This window comes from Columba livia, unplaced genomic scaffold (assembly GCF_036013475.1).
Source record: "Columba livia isolate bColLiv1 breed racing homer unplaced genomic scaffold, bColLiv1.pat.W.v2 Scaffold_103, whole genome shotgun sequence".
Taxonomy (NCBI): Eukaryota; Metazoa; Chordata; class Aves; order Columbiformes; family Columbidae; genus Columba; species Columba livia.
The window spans coordinates 3344165-3350876 of record NW_027043008.1 but is presented as its reverse complement, the minus strand read 5'-3'; positions in this window follow the sequence as shown (position 1 = coordinate 3350876).

Below are 6712 nucleotides of genomic sequence, written 5' to 3'. Positions count from 1 at the left end.
CTGGCTGGTGGCAGCAGGGCCAGCAGGCAGTGACAGGCCCGGGGCTGACAGGCTCCCCATCGCCTAGGGCGCGCCTGGTTGCCACACCCAGCTGACTTAGAACCTTTGTCACAATGCCCGCTACCGTGGCGAGGATGCGGTGGCTCTGCAGGTGACAGGGACACTGCAGGACTTGGTGTCAGCTCAGCAATTTCTCACTTCCCCTAAGAAGCGGAATTCTGCAAATTGCTGCCTTTGCTCTTGAAAGGATGTCATCAGGTGGGTGTTTTGGTGTCATACACTGAAAACAGAGCAGAAACTGTGAAATATTCCCATGATATGCATGGTCCCTGCCCCAAAGCACCATGACTCAGCCTAAGGAGATCTGTAGCTGATTTTTTTGTACTGCCAGCAGATTGTGGAAGTACAGTATAAAAACCATCCTTATGGAGAGATCTTGGTATTTTAGGCTTAGTCTAAGAGTCTCAAGTAGCTGGGGTTTTTGCTTGGGCCTAATCCATATGGTCTTATGGCTTTCCTCCTAGTCTGAAGACGAATGTGCTAGAAACTATAAAGCAAAAACATGTCCTGCAGCCTAGCCTTGCCTTGCCTGTCCTTGCCTGTCCTAGCCTTGCCTTCTTTCCTTCTCATCCTGTTCTCTGTCCCATCCTCTCTCACTAAGCCCTCGTCTGGCTGCATGTCTCTTCTTTCCTTTTCTCTCACTCTCCTGCTTCCTGCCTCTTTTCTTGAAATTCCTCCATCTCTCTCCTGCAGCCCAACACTACTTTTTATTCTTCCTTCCCTTTCTCCTGCTCCCTTCGCTTTCTCCCTCTGTCCCATATCTTTCTTCCCGACTTGTCTCTTGCAGACTTTGGGCCAAACTGGCCGCAAGTCTGGGCATGGTTTGACAAGTTTTCAGAGGCCTGGCTGGTGGCAGCAGGGCCAGCAGGCAGTGACAGGCCCGGGGCTGACAGGCTCCCCATCCCCTAGGGGGCGCCTGGCTGCCACACCCAGCTGACATAGAACCTTTGTCACAATGCCCGCTACCGTGGCGAGGATGCGGTGGCTCTGCAGGTGACAGGGACACTGCAGGACTTGGTGTCAGCTCAGCAATTTCTCACTTCCCCTAAGAAGCGGAATTCTGCAAATTGCTGCCTTTGCTCTTGAAAGGATGTCATCAGGTGGGTGTTTTGGTGTCATACACTGAAAACAGAGCAGAAACTGTGAAATATTCCCATGATATGCATGGTCCCTGCCCCAAAGCACCATGACTCAGCCTATGGAGATCTGTAACTTATTTTTTTGTACTGCCAGCAGATTGTTCAAGTACAGTAAAAAAACCATCCTTATGGAGAGATCTTGGTATTTTAGGCTTAGTCTAAGAGTCTCAAGTAGCTGGGGTTTTTGCTTGGGCCTAATCCATAGGGTCTTATGGCTTTCCTCCTAGTCTGAAGACGAATGTGCTAGAAACTATAAAGCAAAAACATGTCCTGCAGCCTAGCCTTGCCTTGCCTGTCCTTGCCTGTCCTAGCCTTGCCTTCTTTCCTTCTCATCCTGTTCTCTGTCCCATCCTCTCTCACTAAGCCCTCGTCTGGCTGCATGTCTCTTCTTTCCTTTTCTCTCACTCTCCTGCTTCCTGCCTCTTTTCTTGCAATTCCTCCATCTCAATCCTGCAGCCCAACACTACTTTTTATTCTTCCTTCCCTTTCTCCTGCTCCCTTCGCTTTCTCCCTCTGTCCCATATCTTTCTTCCCGACTTGTCTCTTGCAGACTTTGGGCCAAACTGGCCCCAAGTCTGGGCATGGTTTGACAAGTTTTCAGAGGCCTGGCTGGTGGCAGCAGAGCCAGCAGGCAGTGACAGGCCCGGGGCTGACAGGCTCCCCATCCCCTAGGGGGCGCCTGGCTGCCACACCCAGCTGACATAGAACCTTTGTCACAATGCCCGCTACCGTGGCGAGGATGCGGTGGCTCTGCAGGTGACAGGGACACTGCAGGACTTGGTGTCAGCTCAGCAATTTCTCACTTCCCCTAAGAAGCGGAATTCTGCAAATTGCTGCCTTTGCTCTTGAAAGGATGTCATCAGGTGGGTGTTTTGGTGTCATACACTGAAAACAGAGCAGAAAATGTGAAATATTCCCATGATATGCATGGTCCCTGCCCCAAAGCACCATGACTCAGCCTAAGGAGATCTGCAGCTTATTTTTTTGTACTGCCAGCAGATTGTGGAAGTACAGTATAAAAACCATCCTTATGGAGAGATCTTGCTATTTTAGGCTTAGTCTAAGTGTTTCAAGAAGCTGGGGTTTTTGCTTGGGCCTAATCCATACGGTCTTATGGCTTTCCTCCTCGTCTGAACACGAATGTGCTAGAAACTATAAAGCAAAAAAATGTCCTGCAGCCTAGCCTTGCCTTGCCTGTCCTTGCCTGTCCTAGCCTTGCCTTCTTTCCTTCTCATCCTGTTCTCTGTCCCATCCTCTCTCACTAAGCCCTCGTCTGGCTGCATGTCTCTTCTTTCCTTTTCTCTCACTCTCCTGCTTCCTGCCTCTTTTCTTGCAATTCCTCCATCTCACTCCTGCAGCCCAACACTACTTTTTATTCTTCCTTCCCTTTCTCCTGCTCCCTTCGCTTTCTCCCTCTGTCCCATATCTTTCTTCCCGACTTGTCTCTTGCAGACTTTGGGCCAAACTGGCCCCAAGTCTGGGCATGGTTTGACAAGTTTTCAGAGGCCTGGCTGGTGGCAGCAGGGACACCAGGCAGTGACAGGCCCGGGGCTGACAGGCTCCCCATCCCCTAGGGGGCGCCTGGCTGCCACACCCAGCTGACATAGAACCTTTGTCACAATGCCCGCTACCGTGGCGAGGATGCGGTGGCTCTGCAGGTGACAGGGACACTGCAGGACTTGGTGTCAGCTCAGCAATTTCTCACTTCCCCTAAGAAGCGGAATTCTTCAAATTGCTGCCTTTGCTCTTGAAAGGATGTCATGAGGTGGGTGTTTTGGTGTCATACACTGAAAACAGAGCAGAAACTGTGAAATATTCCCATGATATGCATGGTCCCTGCCCCAAAGCACCATGACTCAGCCTAAGGAGATCTGCAGCTTATTTTTTTGTACTGCCAGCAGATTGTGGAAGTACAGTATAAAAACCATCCTTATGGAGAGATCTTGCTATTTTAGGCTTAGTCTAAGTGTTTCAAGTAGCTGGGGTTTTTGCTTGGGCCTAATCCATACGGTCTTATGGCTTTCCTCCTAGTCTGAAGACGAATGTGCTAGAAACTATAAAGCAAAAACATGTCCTGCAGCCTAGCCTTGCCTTGCCTGTCCTTGCCTGTCCTAGCCTTGCCTTCTTTCCTTCTCATCCTGTTCTCTGTCCCATCCTCTCTCACTAAGCCCTCGTCTGGCTGCATGTCTCTTCTTTCCTTTTCTCTCACTCTCCTGCTTCCTGCCTCTTTTCTTGCAATTCCTCCATCTCACTCCTGCAGCCCAACACTACTTTTTATTCTTCCTTCCCTTTCTCCTGCTCCCTTCGCTTTCTCCCTCTGTCCCATATCTTTCTTCCCGACTTGTCTCTTGCAGACTTTGGGCCAAATTGGCCCCAAGTCTGGGCATGGTTTGACAAGTTTTCAGAGGCCTGGCTGGTGGCAGCAGGGCCAGCAGGCAGTGACAGGCCCGAGGCTGACAGGCTCCCCATCCCCTAGGGGGCGCGTGGCTGCCACACCCAGCTGAAATAGAACCTTTGTCACAATGCCCGCTACCGTGGCGAGGATGCGGTGGCTCTGCAGGTGACAGGGACACTGCAGGACTTGGTGTCAGCTCAGCAATTTCTCACTTCCCCTAAGAAGCGGAATTCTGCAAATTGCTGCCTTTGCTCTTGAAAGGATGTCATCAGGTGGGTGTTTTGGTGTCATACACTGAAAACAGAGCAGAAACTGTGAAATATTCCCATGATATGCATGGTCCCTGCCCCAAAGCACCATGACTCAGCTTAAGGAGATCTGCAGCTGATTTTTTTGTACTGCCAGCAGATTGTGGAAGTACAGTATAAAAACCATCCTTATGGAGAGATCTTGGTATTTTAGGCTTAGTCTAAGTGTCTCAAGTAGCTGGGGTTTTTGCTTGGGCCTAATCCATACGGTCTTATGGCTTTCCTCCTAGTCTGAAGACGAATGTGCTAGAAACTATAAAGCAAAAACATGTCCTGCAGCCTAGCCTTGCCTTGCCTGTCCTTGCCTGTCCTAGCCTTGCCTTATGTCCTTCTCATCCTTTTCTCTGTCCCATCCTCTCTCACTAAGCCCTCATCTGGCTGCATGTCTCTTCTTTCCTTTTCTCTCACTCTCCTCCTTCCTGCCTCTTTTCTTGAAATTCCTCCATCTCACTCCTGCAGCCCAACACTACTTTTTATTCTTCCTTCCCTTTCTCCTGCTCCCTTCGCTTTCTCCCTCTGTCCCCTATCTTTCTTCCCGACTTGTCTCTTGCAGACTTTGGGCCAAACTGGCCCCAAGTCTGGGCATGGTTTGACAAGTTTTCAGAGGCCTGGCTGGTGGCAGCTGGGACACCAGGCAGTGACAGGCCCAGGGCTGACAGGCTCCCCATCCCCTAGGGGGCCCTTGGCTGCCACACCCAGCTGACATAGAACCTTTGTCACAATGCCCGCTACCGTGGCGAGGATGCGGTGGCTCTGCAGGTGACAGGGACACTGCAGGACTTGGTGTCAGCTCAGCAATTTCTCACTTCCCCTAAGAAGCGGAATTCTGCAAATTGCTGCCTTTGCTCTTGAAAGGATGTCATCAGGTGGGTGTTTTGGTGTCATACACTGAAAACAGAGCAGAAACTGTGAAATATTCCCATGATATGCATGGTCCCTGCCCCAAAGCACCATGACTCAGCCTATGGAGATCTGTAACTTATTTTTTTGTACTGCCAGCAGATTGTTCAAGTACAGTAAAAAAACCATCCTTATGGAGAGATCTTGGTATTTTAGGCTTAGTCTAAGAGTCTCAAGTAGCTGGGGTTTTTGCTTGGGCCTAATCCATAGGGTCTTATGGCTTTCCTCCTAGTCTGAAGACGAATGTGCTAGAAACTATAAAGCAAAAACATGTCCTGCAGCCTAGCCTTGCCTTGCCTGTCCTTGCCTGTCCTAGCCTTGCCTTCTTTCCTTCTCATCCTGTTCTCTGTCCCATCCTCTCTCACTAAGCCCTCGTCTGGCTGCATGTCTCTTCTTTCCTTTTCTCTCACTCTCCTGCTTCCTGCCTCTTTTCTTGCAATTCCTCCATCTCAATCCTGCAGCCCAACACTACTTTTTATTCTTCCTTCCCTTTCTCCTGCTCCCTTCGCTTTCTCCCTCTGTCCCATATCTTTCTTCCCGACTTGTCTCTTGCAGACTTTGGGCCAAACTGGCCCCAAGTCTGGGCATGGTTTGACAAGTTTTCAGAGGCCTGGCTGGTGGCAGCAGAGCCAGCAGGCAGTGACAGGCCCGGGGCTGACAGGCTCCCCATCCCCTAGGGGGCGCCTGGCTGCCACACCCAGCTGACATAGAACCTTTGTCACAATGCCCGCTACCGTGGCGAGGATGCGGTGGCTCTGCAGGTGACAGGGACACTGCAGGACTTGGTGTCAGCTCAGCAATTTCTCACTTCCCCTAAGAAGCGGAATTCTGCAAATTGCTGCCTTTGCTCTTGAAAGGATGTCATCAGGTGGGTGTTTTGGTGTCATACACTGAAAACAGAGCAGAAAATGTGAAATATTCCCATGATATGCATGGTCCCTGCCCCAAAGCACCATTACTCAGCCTAAGGAGATCTGCAGCTTATTTTTTTGTACTGCCAGCAGATTGTGGAAGTACAGTATAAAAACCATCCTTATGGAGAGATCTTGCTATTTTAGGCTTAGTCTAAGTGTTTCAAGAAGCTGGGGTTTTTGCTTGGGCCTAATCCATACGGTTTTATGGCTTTCCTCCTCGTCTGAACACGAATGTGCTAGAAACTATAAAGCAAAAAAATGTCCTGCAGCCTAGCCTTGCCTTGCCTGTCCTTGCCTGTCCTAGCCTTGCCTTCTTTCCTTCTCATCCTGTTCTCTGTCCCATCCTCTCTCACTAAGCCCTCGTCTGGCTGCATGTCTCTTCTTTCCTTTTCTCTCACACTCCTGCTTCCTGCCTCTTTTCTTGCAATTCCTCCATCTCACTCCTGCAGCCCAACACTACTTTTTATTCTTCCTTCCCTTTCTCCTGCTCCCTTCGCTTTCTCCCTCTGTCCCATATCTTTCTTCCCGACTTGTCTCTTGCAGACTTTGGGCCAAACTGGCCCCAAGTCTGGGCATGGTTTGACAAGTTTTCAGAGGCCTGGCTGGTGGCAGCAGGGACACCAGGCAGTGACAGGCCCGGGGCTGACAGGCTCCCCATCCCCTAGGGGGCGCCTGGCTGCCACACCCAGCTGACATAGAACCTTTGTCACAATGCCCGCTACCGTGGCGAGGATGCGGTGGCTCTGCAGGTGACAGGGACACTGCAGGACTTGGTGTCAGCTCAGCAATTTCTCACTTCCCCTAAGAAGCGGAATTCTGCAAATTGCTGCCTTTGCTCTTGAAAGGATGTCATCAGGTGGGTGTTTTGGTGTCATACACTGAAAACAGAGCAGAAACTGTGAAATATTCCCATGATATGCATGGTCCCTGCCCCAAAGCACCATGACTCAGCCTAAGGAGATCTGCAGCTTATTTTTTTGTACTGCCAGCAGATTG